Below are 19,885 nucleotides of genomic sequence, written 5' to 3'. Positions count from 1 at the left end.
CCTTAAAGTACTTTTTTTCCCTCTAAGCACCTGGTATGGATGACTTTTTAAAAATTTTTACTCCCTCTTGCACTGTGAAATGAGAAATTAGAAGTGTCAGTATTTTTGTGGAGACTAATTTTTTTCTCACCTAAACTCCTCCTTTCTTTCCTAGTGTTGTGTATCTATCCCAAGCTCTTTAGCTCAGTGTTTTTCAACCTCATTGGGTTCAAGTCACATCTCAGAAAATTTCATTTCTTTAGCTTTTGCTCACTTTCTGACTGCAAGAAACTATAATAGAGCAGTTCTCTTGAAAACAACTTGGAGACCACAATAGGTCAAAGTTTTTTTGACACTGAATTTACTATTTGAAATCTGAGTCTTTCTTGTGAATCGTGTGCAGGTGTTCACACACCAAATGGTGCTAATAGTGAGTGGCACCCTTGAAAGAATCTCATGATACCAGTGCTGCAGTACCCTGGTTGAGATTCACTGCCTTGGCACTCAGGCTAGTTATTGCAAAGTTCCTAATTTTTTAAAGGTTTTTTTTGCTCTTGTTTTTGGTGTCTCTTTGGGGGGGGGGTTAGTGTTTAGATTTTAATAAATTTTTAAGTTGTGCGCTTTTGTTTTTTTTGTCTGAGCGTCCCTAATGAGTACTGCCATTAACAGAGGTGAGTGTGCTTGGAATGTGTAGTTGACAATTCAGTGTCTATTGTCTTAAGAACTAGATTTTGTTTATGGTGAAGTTCTACCCTGGAAGAAATCCAAATACTCAGACTTCTTTGCTGGGAAATGATGCATTCCTTTTGAAGGGTTTTGTTAGCAGGACAGAAGAAAGCTAATTGTATGATCTTTTAACACCCTCAAAGTTATGTTGGTATAAAAACTAACTTCCCCATGCTATCAGACTACTGTTAGCCCTAGACATGCCAAATGCAGCCTGAATGAGAGAAGGGTTTGATTCTCTACGATCTGAAGGGATCCCTCAACAAAGGTTGGCCAGAAACTATAAGATTCTGCTTCCAAGATGAGGTTTATTTTCAAGAAGGGAAAGCAAAACCTCTTTTGGATATGAGCAGCTATTGCTGCTTCTGAAGCTTTAGCTTTCTATTTCAGATTTAGTGGTCCCCTCCCTAACCCTCCCCAACCCCAAAACAGCCTTTAGTGTAATGCACTAAACTACACAGGGAAAGTAATGTGACTTTTTTTTTTTGTGTTTTTTATTGCAGCAGGCCACCCACAATCCCAGAATTGCCAGATGTGTAAAGTAACACTGCAGTGATACTTAAATGGAAAGTCTTTTTGCACCCTGAGAAACACATATGGGATCTGTTACAACATTATAGGATGTAGCATAAGAAATGGGTCGGCTTTTCTTAAATTTTATCTGCCAACAAACAAATCTGTAGCTCTTTCTTTTTCACAGAAGTCAGCAAGCTTGCGCATTGCTTAAGCTTGACTTCTTAAGGAGGATGTCACTGATTTTGCTTTAACTTCTATTGCATGGACTACAGTAAAACCAGGTGATCAGTGAAGATCCAATTTGGGTTAAGCTGCAGTGACCCGAGAGCACCTGGTTTTGAAGTTTAGTCATCTCTTCTGCTTTTGTACTTCAAAAATGTGTATTTAAATTCAACTCCTGATGGTTCGAGGTACAAAAATAGAGGCCTTGCTTTGGAGAAGAAATGAAGTATCACTAATCATGCAGGACTCTCCTTTTTGGTCACTTGGTTTGCTTCTATAGTCTCCTTTCTGGTGTACAAAGATTAAGTCCATCATAAGACTAGATTAATTCCTCAAGCGTCCTTACAGAGGACTTTAATGTTTGTCCCTTGTAACTCTTGTATGGACCTCTAATGGACACTGTCTGCTGTTTAAGGCCAAGTAAAGCTCTAATCGCACCCACCTGTCATGTGGAATGTAACTTGTACAACTAATTTACATGTGCCCTTGAGAGAGTGACAAGCAAGAACTTTTTTTATGTTGCTGCAGTTACCTCTTGTCATGAAGTCTTCCATGTCGCACATTTTTAAAAGTACCTCCTTAACCTACCAGTTCCCCAGTAATGCAACTCTAGCTATAGAAAGAACAAATAAACCAAAAAAGCACCCAAGTGATGGGCACAACCAAGTGCGAGAAGTTTTTCAAACTGATTATAAAATATAGCAAAGCCATTCTATAGTCTTAGCCTTATAATGCTGCATTGCTAATGTTTGCATTACCATAATGACTAGGAATCCTGGTCAGACCACGACTCAACTGTGCTATGCATTTTATACACTAGAATGTGTACCCACCAAAAAGCTTACAATTCTTTTATGAAAAAGCATATGGAAAGGGAGGTGGGAGGGGGGAAAAGGACCATGTGTTAACATTATTAGGCATGTACCTGGTAGTTCTTGAACATCAGAAGCTTAACTACTATTAAAGGAGGAATTTAGACAAACTATGAGGCTGCTATAAAAAGAACAGTTGAGTCCTGGTCTCCCACTAGCACTCCTAGTCATTATAGTCTGCCTTGCTAATGATGTTTGCATTACTATAGAATGGCTTTGCTAAAAGAAGAGATTTGCAAATTTGGTTTGAAAAAACTACTTGCGCTGAATTGTGCCAATCATTTGTGTGGTTTTTTTTGTTCTTTTTATAGTTGCAATGAGGCAGCTGTTATAAGGGTTATCCTGCCAGAGTAGAAGAGAAAGCACAAAGATGCTTTAAAAAAGGTAAATGGACAATGGGCTGATCAAAGATAATGGGTTGCCCATTAATACTGAGAGGATGGATGGATTGGAGAAACAGTGAATGGCTTTTCAATTTTAAATTAAGACTACTTTTTTTCTCCATCACAAATAAGTTGTTAGATAGAAAGAGAAGCAAAAGGGTGTGTACAAGCAACATGTCTATAGGGTGGGTGGGTGGTGGTGATGTTAAACAGGTATTTGGGAGAGGTGGATTTGGCCTGATTTCAGAATATAGACGCATATCTCTGTTTTTGTTCTTTGCTGTACATCCAAGTTAGAACTAACAAATGAAAAGATCTGGTTCTAAATATTAAGTCTTAAAGAGATTCTGGATAAAATGTCTCAATTTATCCCTTCAAACTTGCATTGTCTTAAATTTTACTCTCATTCTACTGCCCTTGCAAAAAACCAGATTTTCTCATACTAGGGAAACTAATGTTTCCCTATTTTGTAGAATGCTTCCTTTTGAAAAACAAAGTAGGAAGCAGTTGGTTATGACCTAATACTTCTAGTAGAAATAATGAACTTGGCTGTCTAAGTAGTTTTTTAAATTAAAAACCAAATAAATTCTAGGTGCTCTGATTTTAGAGCATTACAATTTTCCTTTATTATGCAAATTGTTTCTTGATTAGTATGTGGCTAAAATTACACTTTTCTGGAGCTAAATATGATTTGTCCTTGTAATGCAAGGATGAACTTCAGCCATGGTAGCACCTTTGTATACATCTAAATACCAAGCAATGGTGCTATAATTGAAAGTTGATTTCTTTTAAAGTGTCACTTTGTATTCTGTAGCTGGGCTTGGCAGGATATGACTTTTATCTGTAAATGTCAATTTCCACCAACCACTGCCCTCCCCCACTTACCAACCAGCCAAATTTTTTTTCAGTCAAAGGGAATAACAGAAGGGAGTTGCAAGCTAGAAAATTGAGGGGTGAGGGGCAGTCTTTAAAGAAGAAAACAGAGGGCAGCCCAATGATGCATCAATTAAGTAATTAGGTATTTGTTTACAGGTATGGTAAGCAGGCTGGAAGGAGAAAATGGGCTACTTAAACCTTTACTTGAAGCCCCAGGAGGGCTGGGGGCAAAGAAGAGGGTGTTTTCTGTTTTTGTTTTTGTAGTTTTTTGAGACTGACTGAAAGCAGCAGTGGGGGCGTTCTTGACATGAGTGGGACAGTTCAGCTGCAGAGAAGCAGGGAGAGACTGTAAAAGGAGGCAAATCAGACTACTGGTGAGACGGTTCTTTCTTTATCTCTCTCAGGATACAAGTAATTGGTGGGGTTTTTGTTTTTGTTTTTTCTTGGCCACCTTTTTGCCATGCCAGGGGTGGAAGATCTTTTTCTTAATTTTATTTAAATTGCTAAAAGCAAAATAAATGCTGGAAAATTTATCAACTGTCAATTACAAAAATAAATATAATTCTGCCAAGGCTGTCCATAGTGCTTAATTTGCTTTGAAATGATTATACTCTTCAAACCTCAAATATTTACTTTGTCCTTTTTAACACTTAAAAGGAACAAAGGGAAATACTTACATTTCTTTCAGATAAGTGGTGGTTTGTGTTTACACATGCTATTAACATGCATCAATAAACTGGGTTGGAGCAGTCCGAGCTGGCAGTGGACCCAGGGGGTCAATGTGCTAGCCTGGGGCTGGTTTGGGCATAAGGATGCTCCAGTGCAAAGATAGCAAGTAGGCAGCCCCTGCACTGAAGTAGCCTCATCTCAGCCAGCGGTATCTGAAGTGCAGCACTGCAGAGTTAAAAACAGAACAAAAACAACTCCACAGCACAATAGTATTTACGAGTTCTACTCAGCAGCAGAGTTGATTACTGGGCCGCAGGAAACTAGGGCTGCACATGTAGACATAAGATACTTGCTGTGGAGCTAATTAGGAGTCTCCTCTGCAGTAAATGTCTTGTCGATGCCCCCAGTAAGAAGAAACCAAAAGCTCAAATACACCACTTCTGGGCACTATTCATCTAAAGGATTGCTTATAGAAGGATAGGATTGTTTCAGTTGTCATCAAGTAGCTCAGAGATCGTACAAGGATTGCTAAATTAGGCAACAAATTCTCCCTCACTCCAATATTTCTTTCTCTAGTGAAACATTGGTGGGTCAGTTTTCTGTGTTAACTTTTTTTCATTTTGCCTAGTTTGGAAACTGTGTGGCCTTAATGCAGATTGAAGCACCGAGTATAAAGTGGACCTTGGAAACTCCATTTCCCTGACAAGGATTGACTTTATTTTGATAAATGCAGAGTGTGGTAATGGTGCTAAGCATTTTTATTGGATCACAGTATCTGTCCTCAGCAACATCAAGCTCTGTTTCATCTCTTTTTTTCATCTGAAGTGTGAACTGCAAGGGCTAGTCAAGTACCATGTGAGAGAATGCCAAAGTCTGAGGTCAACAGGGAAGCACTAAAGAAAGTTACCAAGAACTGAGTGCTGAAGAGCAGCCAAGAAAAAAAATCAAGTAAGCCTTGTACTTGGCTAGCTTGGATATGCTGCAGAGCAGGAAGGAAGATGCAAAAGCCTAGATATTAAGATCCCCTTTACCTGGCTAATGAAAAGCAGAAGACTAAATGCAGGAGGATTCTATTAAGCAGTCATGCTCAGGATATGAGGAGGTCTGTGGAAAGGCCAACATTGCAGCTCAGATTTGTTGTGATAGTCTTTAGCTATGTTGCAGTATCTAACTTCTTGCAGACTGTCCTTTTATTTTCTCCAGGAAGTACCAGCCTAGACTATAATAAAAAGAAATGCTCACTATTTTAAATAAATATACGTTAAACTGTCAGGAGGTGGGTTGAATATTTACAGGACCTTTGCATGGATGACGGCTCAAAAGACAAGGAGCTGGTCAAAGATCTAGAAATCAAAGCTCCATTGTAACTAGAAAAAGTGTTTTTTCTCTTGATAGAAGATGGACTGGTCAGAAGAATGAAGGAAAATGTTTCAGAATGGGTGGCAGAGCTTATTGTGATCACTTTTGCATACATCATATCTGCTTGATAAAGATACCTAGAAGAAAGTGGAAAAATACCTGAATGTTGAAGTTTTAAATCTTAATGGCAATACACAAGAAAACTTACGCAACTGCATCAACTACACTATCTTGCTTTGACAGGTGCTCGCTTCAAAGTCCACCTTGGGGTCTTCATCAATAAAAAGGTGTTCTTTGAATCTAAAAACAAACAAACAAAAACCTGTCAGAGCAGCAGGCTAGTTTCTAAAAAGGATATAGTAATGGCTTGGCAAAACCTGTATTTTAGAGGCTGGTCAGTCCATGGTTCCACACAATACATTTAACTCCTTTTTAGAGTTGAAAAAATGTAGGCTGTTCTGAGGTGATCAAAAAGCTGCTAGCTCTACCGAAAACCATTTTACAGAGGTGGTACTGGCAGTCCTAGTCAATTGTGAACTGAGCAACTACGTTGCCATAATGACTGATAGGAGATGCGACAAGCAGTTACCTTCCACCTGCCTAATTTTTCTTGGAAAATTGAATTGTGATAGCCTAAGATCTTTGGGGTAGAAAAGCATTATCTATACCAAGGAGATGAACAGCCTGATTTTTTACCAATGACCTCTCTAAACATAAAGACGGGTCGGTTCTCCTCCATAGGACCAAACAGCAATTTAGTTTGATAAGCCGCCCATGGCCTTCTGTAAGGGGGTGCATTTTAAAGTGTCAAAATGTGTGGAATATAGGCATCTGTCTAGTTGGGAATCTAGTCACAGTTGCTGTGATGAGATCTTGGAAGACAACTGCCACAATTCAAACCATACAGATGTGAATCTTCCTTGACAACCTACTCCAGAGAGCAGGAATTAAAACTTATCTATGTGGGAGATCTTCACCTTCAAAAGCCCAATGCACAAAGACTACTGACTTTTTTTTTTTTTTTTTTTATAAATAAAATATTAGAAAATTGTTTGTGGCCAGTTGACAAAACTACATCATTATGATGATGGGGAGAGTGGGGGAGGGGGGAGCATGGAAAAAATATTGTTGATCTGGCAATGAGGTAGGAGCTCTGGCTGCCTGAATATGAAATGTGGCAGACAAAGGATACCTGGTAATACCTCATTTAAAAATGGCAGACCATGCATTTATCTACTGTACAGTATGGTAAATGGACTGTGAGATGAGAAGAAAAGATTTTGCTATATAATTATCAATTTTTGCTTTTGTACCATAGCAACTTATTTTCTCTCTTCCCAGTAAGCTGGATGGTATCTTTACCTGGATCTGCTATTACAATGCTGTCTCTTGAACTCTACTCCCTTTCAGTAATGACAAAGTTGTTCTGCAACCACTGGCCTAAACAAGTAATAGTCCCAGATGAGAGAACCTTTACGGACCTGAGAGAAGATGAATTTATTTACTGCTTGACAGAGAGGGTGATTTGTCTTGCATGCATCACAACCCAGTGTTAAATTATCATGAGGACCCCCTCCTCATTCCTGAGACATGGCTTCAATACAGGAAAACCTGATCAGTAGCTTCTTCCTATTTCAGGGCCTTTTTGAGTATAAGGATGGCATTGTGCCAGCCTTGTGCATAGAGGAAAACTTCTAGCCTGCTCTAGACCTCTCCAAAGAAGCCTGCTGAACTTTGGGCAGGTCTCTCTCAACATTGAGACTAAAGTGTTCTACTAGCCTGCTCTGGGCCATGACTGTCCTCTTTCCCAAATTACCATTTGAGGGGATAGACCCTGGAAGTAGCTGAGCAATTTCCCCAACTTGATAGCCACCTATGAATGAACTTTGAGGAGATCCAGCACAGGATCTGGTGTGCAAGTGCCTCCTTTGCTAATTTCTTTGGCACATCTTTTATTCATTGCGATCTTCAGAAAGATGCACAGATCCAGGCTTATAATGCAGTAGCCATCTCCACTCCTTTACAGATGTGAAATGTGGGTTACCTACCATCTCAGGAGCCAGGAGAGGTATTGCCAGCATTGCCTCTGTAAAATCCTCTCTATTCAGATGAGATTGGCTTCAAAAGATGCTGACATGCCTGTGGCAATGTTACCAATGTGGAGTTATTAATTCTGTTACCAACCTTGCTGGACTGGACATTGTGTGTGGATGCCTGACTCAGCTCCCAAAACGAGCATTTTATATGCAGCCTAGTAATGGCCTGAGATCTTGCAGTGCCCAGAGGAAATGCTACAAGAATGCTTTGAAGGCATACATCAAGAACATTGATTGTGAAATCAAGAACTGGGGAGGAGCTGGCTGCCAACTGGCTCCCAATGGTGCTGTAACCTGAACCAAGCAGCAGCCTGTATTGAGGCACTGTCTCAGCCTTGAAGCAGAGAAGAGTGGAAGAAGGAAAAAGAAGAATCCTGACCTGCAGCCTACTCTCCTGTGTAGAAAGACTTGCAAGTTCTGCGGATAGATCTGTGGCTCAAGGATTGGACTCTTAAGTCACCTCCAAGACATATCAATGAGCTGTAGTAGAGAGCATCCTCAAACCAAGAGATTGTTGCCACCAGCAAGTCCAAGGATGATATATGATCCAGCCAGTCCTGAAGTAGGCATGAGTCAAAGAAACTTCTGAAAAGGTCCATAGTTTCTTCCCACAAAAGATACCAAATTGGGGGCTTGGCATCTGAAAGTAAGGCTCCCCTTTCTGGATCAAGGTAGTCTCATGGTGCTTAGACTGTACGTTAAAAAACTTTAAGTCCCAATAAAGGCAAGGTATTCATTCATGCCACAAGATGGTAGCTGTTGATGAGCAAGCAAAGAGCTCTTTGGTTTTCCTCTCCCCATTCCCAAAAGAGGAGACGGCTGGAACTTTGGCCCTGCAGAAGTTCCCAGTGGGGGGTGTCTTTTTTTTTTTTTTTTAAATCTGGCTCATCCATGTCCATACCCGTGTGTCAGCAAAAAAAGTCTGCTGGACTGTAGAGTACAATGTTAGTTGCTTGTAGGAACCAAAAATTGCTATACAGGAATATGGCTGGGTACAGACATTCATTTCTTAGCAGTAGAAAATTAGGCTAGGAGCTGGACCATGTATGTTCCAGTCCCTGGGTAGAGATCTACATTAGGCAATTTTTCCAGCCAGGGAGAGTTGGAGGGTTTCTGCCTGGTTCACCTACACCTTTTAAGGGAGCCCATTATTTGAAAGCTTGTTCTGTCCCCTGCTTGGGAACGATACCAGGCTGGCAATAGGCAGCCCTCCTGTTTTTAAATTGCCTTGTGTGCAGTCCAGATGGGCTGCACGTTGGGTAATTCCAAAGCTGGACGTGTGAGGAAGTGGGGTTGAGGATACCTACGCCAGCCACAAGTCCTGGCTCCCTGAGTTCTAAAGCTGCCCCAAGCCTGATCTCTGGGAAGCTCCAAAGCTGTCTGAGCCTGGGCAACTTTCCAGCAGTGGCATAGCTGTCTCCCATGCCTAGCATGCCCGTGTGGAACTGGAGGCCTCACTAGGTCGGGGATCTTCTCCCTCGGTGCAAATTCTTCTGTGGTAGGAACAGTCCCAAAACCCCAAGAGAACTGTCTTGCCAATTAGTGGATTGGCAGGACAGGAGCAGGCCTGTTCCCCTGGGGCATCTGACAGCTGTCAGGGAGCCAGTGCTCTCCCTCCTTCCTTCTTACTTGGAGAAGGTAAGGAGAACAGTGGACTGAGAGGAGAGTGTATCTGTGTCTCCTAAGAGGTGTTCAAGTTGGATCAGGGAGGAGGAAAATCTTCCTTGGAAGTCGCCGATCTAACTAGACAGAAGAGCCAGTTCTCTTTTGGAAGAAAGTTATTTACCATCTGTACATCTCTATTCTGGGGAGAGAAACCTTTCTTCCAGCACAAACAAACAATGTCTATATATGACCTATAAAGAAAACTGGTAACTTCAAAAAAAAAAAAAAAAAAACCCCAACCAGTCAGTGTAGTTGGTTTTGGAAGGGAATACCTGAAAAGACCCAGATAAAAGGCTGATGTTTGTATAAAAAGTTAACTACTAGCAAATCAGTCAAAAAAAACCTCACTCCAAAAAATCATCTAGTAAAGAAAACCCTGGATGAAAAGCCCCTTCTTACTACCAAATAACTTTTATGTTGCTTTAAAATGAGCTTTGTATTGGTGTACATAATACATAGTGTGACCTGTGATGTCCAGTATCCTAGCTCTGACTACAAGGCAACAGTAAAGTGTAGTTAATACCCTTCATAATTAGCAATCATTGGACTTCACAAATGATGAGTCAGTCATAGAATGCTGAATTGAATAGGCCTCAGGCCTCACCGAAGTGAACCTAGCAATCCACTGACTATGAATGCATTCAAGAAGGGACTATCGTTTAATGGGAGGAGGATACAAGCTTGCAAGGAAAGCTAGAAAAGTCTCGGGCAAAGAAAAAAAATTCCTCAAAATATCAAAAGACAGAGTGGAATTTTGTTACCTTATGTGCCTAAAGATTAGTTTTGTTTTGGGTTGTTTTTTAGCTGCATGAATAGCATTTTAGACACTTGTGCATAGGTTATGATTTTATTACCGCTGCAGTACACACAGATAAGTATGTTCATGAAGACTTTGTATGCATACTTGTACCTCTTTTCTCAATGTCTGATGTTGTATTTGATACTGTTTAAAGCATTTTGTTGGAATTGGCCTTCCCCTGTGACCTGATGTCAGATGAAACCTGTTTTACGGTTACCCAAATTGCTCCTTTGCAGAATCTTAGCACTCCTAGTATTGTGGAACTTCTTTTGTTCTTATTTGATAAATTGATCAGTGGGCCAAATAAAATTTTAGGTTAACTGGCCCTTTTGAGATTATATCTGGGCTTGCAGATTTTTTTTTAAAAAAAAGAGGTTTACTGCTAATAATTTTAACTTCTTTTGTGGTTAAGGGCACTACAGAAATACTGTTGCTAGGTATAATATTAGAATTGGTAATTACAGCAGTACAGAGAAGCTGTGATAAATAGCCCATCCATGTGGGGCAGGCATGAATGGGGGGGACTGCCCCAGGTGCCCTGTACTTTGGGGGGGCTCTGGGGACAGTGCCATACAGGTCCTGCTGCAGCTGGCTCGTGCAGGCTGTCACCACCCCCTGGCCTTGCACAAGCTGATGCACACCCCTAAGGATGGTTCTGCCCATCCCAGATCTTTTATGTTGATGTACCCAGACTATCTTTAGTACTAGAGCTGGTTTGAGCGTTTCTAGACTATATGGCAATGTGCGGTATAGACCAACACTAATCAGTTGGAAAATACGTCACCATTCTCATGTGATACAAGAACAATCATCCTGCTTCCGGGATACAGAAAAGAAACATTCTTTGGAGACTTTTTCCTTGTCCATAGAATTAACAATTTGTGATCCATCTAAAATTGGAACTATGCTATTGCTAGAACATTCTTCTTCTTACTGGCCTTAGCCCAACAGCCATAGCTTTTTCCCAGAGGTTTTTAGTTCCACTTCCTACTTCTTACCCATTGTTTTTCTTGTATCATTTGCTATTTATGGTCTTCCTTTCTTGGTTTTTACATCTAATTGCTGACTTGGTTATCACTGAACCAGGCTGGTAGATAAGTTTATGGCTGTCCTTTTTTTTTCTCACTTGTGGAACTTTGGCTCTTCCTCCAGCCTGTAGTGACTGTTTGGGTTCAATAAATTCAGGCACACACGAATGAAAAGAACAAACCAAAACCAAAAATTGTGGAGCATGCAACCTCTGCAGATCCTTTCTGTTTATAACTAGCTAGCTTAACTGAGGGACTATCTCCCAATTTCTATAACTTTCTAAGTAAGGAAGCATCTCTAAACTAACTATAGGTTCTATCACTACCAGTTCCTTTTTAACAATAACTGAAGAATCGATTTTTAACACAACAGTTGTGACACCCATGTACATCAAAGAGGTTAGTAGCACTTCACCCCGGAGTGAGTCTTTACTGGTCACTTCCCTGTGTTCCCTTTTTCTGCAGCTCTCCTAGCAGGTATCCGAGTCTTTCAGGAGGCTTCTCTTTCTTAAACTGAAGTATAAGAACCAGTCCCTAATTTAGCTCTGGTGGGATGTTCCCCCCCCCCCAGTCCTTGCATTTGCATGTATTTACATTTGTGTCCATAGGTACATTTCTTCCCATAAGAACTTTGTTTTCTGGAACAACTGGTTTTTTCTTTAAAAATAGGTTGTGCATATTTGGGCTGTCATGGCCAAGAGAATCATCAGGAAGCACAAATGTTGTTTTGTACTTCAAGCACACACTTAAAATTCAGCTTCTCACAAGCTGCCAGACTCAATTTGCTGTCATCTCCCCAGGTACCGCAATGACTAGACGTTTTTATACTCTCCACTATATAATACTAGTGGAAAGGATGTGCGTTATGTTAGTTTCCGAATAGCCAGGTATGTTGATGTTTGTTTGGACTCGCTTTTGGTATCTATTTTAATCATCTATATTCATGTTCTGGTAGAATATTAACCGAAGCTCTAGTGTCCAGTTCAAAAATTTAATCCCTCTCCTCGAGTTTTCTTGATTCTACCATATCTATATAAAATGCTTCTAGTATCCTCTCAACTAGTATGGACCTGAGGGTATTGTATTTGGATCTGCAACACCTGGCAAAATGGTTCCTCTTGGTGCAATTAAAACAGATTTCCAAATGCAGCATGTTTGGGGCCACGTTTACCTTCTGCGCTTGGTACATCTGCTTGCTTATTCCCTTTCCTTAGCATTCTTCTTGCCAATGGAAAACTCGACCCTGTGAGGTGGCTGCTTCTGGTCATGTTCTTTCATGCCAACTGTATTCAGCCTGGGGCTTCACAGTTTCTGCCATGTACTTTTGGATAGTGTTTCCTAGGGAACAATCTCCCTAACGCAATACTGCCTTGAAATGCAGGATTAACAATACCACAAAATTCTGTTTCTAGTCGGAGATTCTGTCGCATTTCAAAAGGCACGGTTCTCTTTTGTTTTGGTAACATACTGATCTATGCTTTGTTCTGTGGTTTGCACTTTTTTAAATCTGTTTCTTTCAAGGGTTCCTCTTTGGTATGCAGTACTCCTCAAATTTGGACAGTATTTTACTTATCATTCTTCAACCGCTTTCAGCAGTATGTGTTTAAACAGCTAGGGCTCCCTCCCTTGCCTCTCTTCTCCTGCTCCCCTCCCCCCCCGCCGCCCCCCCCCCCCCAGTGTGCCAGAAGATTGAGGGACTTGCTGCTTTTCTTATACCCCTGTGACTACTAGGTGCATTGTACAGTCAGTGGTTTACCACCAGTCTAAGTCTGCCTTTCCTTGTTTAAGGGACCATAGGGATCTTGGAAAAGATCAGCTTGGCTTTTCAAAGTTAAGTGTTCTCAAGTCTTCCACAATACCTCTATTGCTCTGTGCATTTCATCAGGGGAATGAGTGATGTCAAGTGACTTGTTTTTGCAGCTGTAAGGAAACAGTAAGTTGTCCTAGTGTTCCTGTTCTTTGAATTCTCTTCATTCTTAATGCTAGGTTACTAGTATTTGCTTGCCACCTTAAGATGGATAATTTCTCCTCTCGATCTCTTGTTTTGTACTACAAGATGCATTTCCTACAACTTCCTGTTCAGTTGCTTGGTAATTCTCTTCCCCTATTGGTCGCTAATGCATCAGGTTCTCTAAGTTCCAGTATTGCTTTTCCTTCCCTTCCAACCATTTGTGGTAGTGATTTCTGATTTGTCCAAGAAATCTACCCCTCAAATGCTGTACAATCTGTACTTCCAGATTGCCTGTTCCGGTATATCTGCGAGCTTCTGCTGTACATCAAATCTTTCTCTTTGATAAGAGTCACATCTGAGGCAGGCTACAACAGCTGTTTCTGCTTTCATCTCCTATGTTCTGTAGAACCATACCTAAGCTCAAGAAAATAGCATTTCCACAAACTTTGTATTAGCTGTATCTGTTCCCCTTCCTGAGAGTTTGTATGGCAACTGACTTGATATACAAAGTCTCTCACAGCTTAGGTCCTTACTTTTTGCTAATGGTAATTTAATGGTAGATTTAATCTCTCGGGCTTGACTTTGAACATCAAGTATGATCAAAGACCCAAGGATTCAAGTAAAGTTATTCGGGCACTAAAGGCCTTGCCACATAGTAATTTTGGGTGGCTTGTGGAGCTCTTAACTCCTGGGTTGACTGCACATTAGCACCTTTTAAAGTGGTTTTAAGCACTCAGCGCCTTTGTACACACCACAAAATTGTCTTTTAAAGTGGCTTAAATGCCTTTTTGCATTGCTTTAATAGCATTGCTGTTTGCATGTTCAATGGCATATAATGACTTTGGTATGTAGCAAGATAAAATACTTCCAAGGTGTTTTTAGTTTGCTACTTAAAGTGCAACTGTGCACGGGGCACTGGAACCTGACATACTCAGGGCTTGACAGGCCCTGTGCAGCTTGGGGGTTGTGGGACCCAGCGGCAGCCTGTGCAGGCAGGTTCCACTGAAGGGTAGGGAATCCCCCTAGCTTCTTGCCTCCCTGAAGCTGGCCTGAGCTGTGCAGTGGGGGGCCCAGTGCTTCCCTTTGTGGCTGTGGGTGGGAGGCGGTGGCGAGAGAGCTTGAGGATTGTTCGGCCCACTGGCAGATCGCCCTCCCTTCCTCCCTGCCGCCAAGAAAGCAGGTAAGGGTCAGGCCCCCACCTCTGTGTATGTGCCACAGGGGTTTAGTTTAATTCTCCCTAAATTGAAGTGGTGGTTTTAAAAACTACCACTGGCTTTTAAACCTTGTCATGCAGCTTAGTTGTATCATTCCAGGACAGTATGATCTCTGGTCTGCAGTAGCCAGCACCCGTTTCATTAAGGTGTATCTACTCTCCACAAATATGCCATGCAAGTTGAAGTTTCTTAGTATTCCAGGATCTTTTACCAGTGTCAGTAGAGCAGGGATAGAAGTCTGTCCTGGCTCACCAGCCCTCTAGTGGTAACTCACAGCTACAGCTCCTAGTCCTGCCTCTGCTCACAAGGACTATATAGTGGCAAGTCACAACTCTGCAGGTGGGAGATGGGCAGAGAAGGCTTTTGGGGAAAGGTGCAACTGCACCACACTCTAAGCTAGCACTAACGATCAACATTGGTGCAGCTCGCAGCATAAGGTGTAACAAAGCCCTAATAAACGGCTGCTTTTTCTGACCCAGAATCCAAAACCGTCTTCCAAAACTCAAAATTGGGTTTTGAAAGAAAACTATAATTCAGGAGGAATTGTCTGGCCTCTGAAGTAGTCTTGATAGCCATGTAGAACATTGTGAAATAATTCTCTGCAAGTCAGGGACTTGCGTGTTTGTACAGTATCCAGCAGAAAGACATGGGTTTCTAGATGTTGTGGTAACAGTAAAAGTAATCAAGTTCTGGTGAGCTCAGTTATGCTAGTATTTTCTCAAGAAGACTGCCTGGAGCTCTGTAACCTAAGAGGTGTGGATGCCAACACTCAGGCAAGTACAGTGTGTTTCATTAGGTGTTTAAAAATGAAAGATTAAACAAGCCTGTAGCTGACCCTTCTACTTGCTCCAAAATCAGAAAAATGGGCTTAGTTTGTTTTGGGAAAATATTTGACAGATTTAGAATCCAGGTAACTTTTAACACCAAATCTTCAAGAAAGGCTATGAGAAATGTTTTTGTTTGTTTGTTTTTTGTCCCCCCCCCCCCAATTATGTTGCACCCATGGCACCTCTGTTCACCACTTTATGGCTAAGGTGCAGGATGCAGGACTTACAGATCAAAGAGTATTTTATTAGATACAACTTTTATAAAAGAGATTCAATACATTGCATTAAAGTTCTTCAAAGGTTCCACAGCTATTGAAAAAGTAGGAAATGCAGTTAGTGGTTTCTTTCTTTTCCCCATAAAGCATTTGGCAGAGGTTCTATATCAAATACCATGACAAGGTAAGGAGTTGTGTGCTAGTTTTAAAATAAACGCTTACTGTCGGACTGTCTTTTGACAACTGCTTGCATCTAAAGGATATGATTCTCAGGATTAGTCCAATACAGTAATGCTAGCATGAATATTGCTGTGGTTTTGAAGCCCTTCACAGCTATGTACAGAGCTTGATTATTCTAAGCCTCTTCTTCTGCAATCATGTGAAATATGAAGTGCATAAAATCTATCGTGTGTAATAGCCATGCTACATTGTTCAGAAATATACAGTGCCCCTCAACAAATGTCAGGAAGACTAATGAAACTGGGCTGAGAAGCCACTTTTTTTTTTTTCTTTTGATAAAGGCTTCAGGGTGGCTGCTACAATTTTATAGAACACTTATATATCAGCAGGGGTGTCAGATGTTTCTTTTCACTGTCTCAAGCAGTAGAAATGCCCTGTAGGAGGATGACGATTGTCCTAAGCCACAAGTGCAAAATTCCATGGCGGGATCAAGTACATACTGTGTTAAAATTGTGTATGCTCCTCTAATATGGAACTTCCAGACAGTAAATTAGGCAAAGCCCAACTGTGTGCAGCTGTTATTCCATTCTTAATGTTGCAGCATTAAGATTCTGGTGTATATCCTGTCACTTCCTAAGTATTCAGTCATATATGTCACAATTGTCACACATCCTGGGTATTTGAACCATGCTCCAAAATGACTAAGTGAGATGATGAGCATTACTGGATAGGGAAAAGACAAAGTAATATGTGATAATGCAAACAAGTGTGGTGCATCTGAAAAACATATGAACAGAATATCTGGCAAACAGTTGTCAATGGTGATTTATTTATAGAAAGCTTTTTTTCAACTGAGAAACTCAGTTCTACTAGGTTTGAAAATTGGGTAAATTCCTACACAGCAAAATACCTGAGAACTCTGTCCTGGCTACATACCAGCTCTGGATCATTCCGTCTTCCCAAAGGTACCAATATCACCATTCTAAATTTCATGTGCTGTCAGAGTACTGTTCTGCATTTTATTCACTTTAAAGGTGTCAGGATTTCTTTAAAGGATCCAGTAAATATTACAGGAATCTTAATGCTTTAGAATGCTTTTCATCGTGAAAGATCTCGTACATGTTAGTAACTGCCATGCCTATGATATACTTGTAGCTGTGCTGAAATATGACCTGATGTATGACTGGGTGCATTTAATTTATTCTTGTATGGTTTTTCCACGTTTGTTTGTTTGTTTGTTTGTTTCCCTCTCTCCAAACCTGATTAGCAATTAAGTTATCACATGAAAGCTTGACACTCATGAATGCAGTTGACAATGTTTCATGCTTGAAGCTGGTAGACCTACTGATTTTGGTTTTCCTTGGTCAAGGATAAGAAGCCACTTGCATTAGACTTGTATATGATCTCTTAAGGTTGCAGTAGCCTCTTCTGTTCTTATTTTATAAAGGGTGCATATTTTTCCACTTTCCAAACAGCATAGTAGATCTTCAGTAAGGCTGGAAAATGTAAGAACTGCTAGTGGATGTGGTAATAAACTTTAATGTTAAAGTACTGTACTTCAGCTGTAAAATCACCATAAATTAAATGGTTAGGCCACAGGACTTGTTTCTGAACTGTCACTCTGGCATATTGCCAGAAGTAGGGTAAGTATTCTTATGGTTTCCTTACCTTACTTCAATATTGGCTAGATGCAAAATTTTGATCTTTGATCTGTAGCATAAAATCAGATTTAAAACTGGAAAGATGTTCAAGTTTGATTTTGTGCCATATGTTTATGTAACTGTATTGGCAACCTGCTCAAAAGCTTTACTGACTTTCTCCCTTTCAAAGAAATATATATTTTTTTTTTTTGGTGATCACGGTATTCTCCTTTCCTTTAGGGAAAGGAATATACTGGGGGTATTCTATTTGTCTCTCCGAAAAGGACCTTAAATACTCAGTTTTGAGAACAGTACTTCCTGTTTTAAGATGCATTCATGTTAAATGCATATAAGTTAATTCTTTTGTCACCTGTGTACTAGGAAAATACCTTGGTGCAGGCTGGTTGTTCAAGGCTTTTAACAGTTGGATTGTGGTGGTCAAGTGTACAGTGGAAGGAATCCAGCAGTTGGACCCAGGACTAAACACCATGGGGTCAAAAATCAGACTGTAATGTCATGGGGAATTTTTCCTGGTGTTTAAAAGCACTTGGACTGGTAGTTTCTGTAACTAAGCTGCAGTTATTCTTAGTAAGGGAGTTTATTACAGTTCTCCACACTACTCTGCATTTATAATATGCACAAAATATAACACTAGTTCCATACCTGTATGGAATATTAATGCCATGGGCATGTTAATGTAGGTGTTTAAAGTATACTTGACAAAGAGCTAAATCAATACTGTTCGAGAACTGTATTGCAGTCCTTTTTTAATGTGCCAACTGCAGTAGTAGTAAAGCGCTCTCATAGAGACACTAGCACTGGCCAACAGATGTTTAGTTTTCTCCTGACAATAGCCAGTCTCCTGGTAGAAACCAAAAGTGTACAAACCGTGAGACAAAAATAAGCAGACTCCAGTCAAGGAGAAGCTAATCCTGGTGGAGTTATTCCTAGGAGAATGGACATTTGTACACTCTTTCCTGCCTTAACTCCTCCTGGGGACCAAGGGAAAGGCTCCCATGTCTTCTGCAGCCCAAGATGACCCTGCTTTCAAGCAGGCATGGGGGCTTGGACTGAGAGGGGTGGGGGAGAAGAGCAGCCACCAGCTATTTCTTGCCAGCTGTTCTTTCTGGGGACTCCAGTGTGAAGCAGGCAAAAGGCTTAGCTGTTCTTGGGCACTGGTAGCCAAGCAGAGGCAGCAGCACTGTAAGCCCCTTGCCTGCTTCTCACAACAGAGACTGGAGTGATAAGTAGATTGGGGCCCTGCCCCACTGCTCCCCTCTCCTTCCTTCCCAACTGGTCCAGTAGACAAGGGGTCAAGTCACTGCTGCTTCCAGTCCCTGGTTTGTGTATGGACCAGATGGAAAGTTTTTTTTTTTTTTTGCAGCAGGGTTCGGTCCACTTGGCTCCATGTGTCTGGGACCTGAGGGGAGGGAAAAGCACCGCCCCCTACCTCCTGACCCCCCCCCCCCGAAGCTATTCTGGTGTCCCTCACTCCTGAACTGCTGGAAGGGGCCCTCAACTGCCTGTTTCTCTTGGGCCGGAGCACAGTTGTTGTGGTGGCTCTGGCTCATGCAGATGGCAGCAGAGCCAGTCTACCCCCAACATAAGCTGAAGGAAGGAGGCCTGTGGCACCCTGGGTCCCCACTGCCTTGGGCTGGGGCTGCTATGCAGTGCCAGAAAGCCATGGCCCCTCCCACCTCCCCAACCACTGTCTCCTGGCTGCTCTGCCCCTACGAGCATGGGCACTGGCCCCAGTGCCACCAACTCTCCCCCAACTTCCTTTCCCTACCGGAAGGGGCAGGTGCCCTCCCTCTGCCCTGCTGCAGTTCACGACTTCTTGAAATATGCTTGCAAACCACTTTTTGGGTTGTGACCCACGGGTTGAGAAATGCTGATCTAGGGAATGTGTGGGAGTATTTCCCTGCTCCACTCGGGGAACCCCGGTCTGGAGAAGGTAGGGAGTAGAGGGGAGAGAAAGCAGCTGCATGCTGAGCATCCATCTGCTTTCCCCGGTAAGATGTCTGTTGGTGGAAACTTTAGTCTCCACCAGGAAAAAGGAATGCCTGTAACCACTAGCTATTAAGGATTTGGGATTATTGGTGTTCAGAAGTTTGTGTTGGTGCTTTGCTTTTGGCTATAATGCAGTTAGTTTTCAGGTAATGTGATTTAACCATTTCTAAGAAATGAGATGAGGAAGGGGTGGGAATACATTGTTTTGCTTATAGTGAAAGAAGCCATACCATTTTGTTGAAGCTCTAGTATCTTTCTGCTTTAGAACAGGACTTGAGGATTTTTCTAGCTCTGCCTCCAAGAAATTTTTCCAAAGCTGACTAAGTTCCAAATACTTACTTGAAAAATACCAGTTTCAACGCCTGTGGTTCCCAAAGGTGGTACTGCGTGTGTGACAGAAATGTGCTGCAAGATTCCCTGGGGTGATGAGGAAGCAAATGCTTTCTTGTACCTATTCCACCTACTCCTGCAGCTGCTTCACTGGAGACCTGCTTCTGCTGGCCCCTACCAACACACTCCTAAAAGCACTCTGCTGCAGGTGGATTCACAATTTTAACCCATGCTTTGCAGCCTGGCTTGTCCCCTCCACCCCCATGTCCCTGGGCCCACAGGAGTGGTTGTCAGCATGCAGTAGTTTGCAGGAGCAGCCTCAGTAGCT

Source organism: Crocodylus siamensis, chromosome 4, assembly GCF_052110815.1.
Source record: "Crocodylus siamensis isolate JL-2025a chromosome 4, ASM5211081v1, whole genome shotgun sequence".
In the NCBI taxonomy this organism is placed as follows: Eukaryota; Metazoa; Chordata; order Crocodylia; family Crocodylidae; genus Crocodylus; species Crocodylus siamensis.
Note: the sequence above shows the minus strand (reverse complement) of the source record.